Genomic DNA, 511 nt, shown 5'->3' with positions numbered 1-511 from the left:
ATTAATAATAATCCAATAATATAATATTGACTAACTATTATTAACTAACGAATACTTTTACTCTTGATACTCAAAGTCCATTTTCATTAGGAGTGAAATTTTGTATGCAAGACTTTTACTTGTAGTGTGGTATTGCTACTTCTGTATGTATTATCATGTATAACCATAACATACAATGATACATGATGATAAACATCAGAGGGATAAACTAAGGCTATATGACTCTAATATCAAGTAACCATAGAAACAGTAGCCTACAACAAACATCTGTCTTAAAGACTAAACTATGAAACACCCTGCCGACTGTGAAGTTACAGAAACTACTTGGCTTCCGCGGAGTTATTTGTCCGTCCATTTGGTATTGATTTGACAAACCAAGGTCTGTGATTATGTGAAGGTGTCCAGTTCACCCATCTATGACTGAACAGCAAGTCACAACCACTTTTTTTTTCTTCTTCTGCTCAGAGGTGTGTGAAGTCAGCCGTCTGTCTGGCACAGAAGTGTGTTGATG

Source organism: Morone saxatilis, unplaced genomic scaffold (assembly GCF_004916995.1).
Source record: "Morone saxatilis isolate NCDOM2014 unplaced genomic scaffold, NCSU_SB_2.0 Contig12, whole genome shotgun sequence".
NCBI lineage: Eukaryota > Metazoa > Chordata > Actinopteri > Moronidae > Morone > Morone saxatilis.
This window is presented reverse-complemented; position numbering follows the sequence as displayed.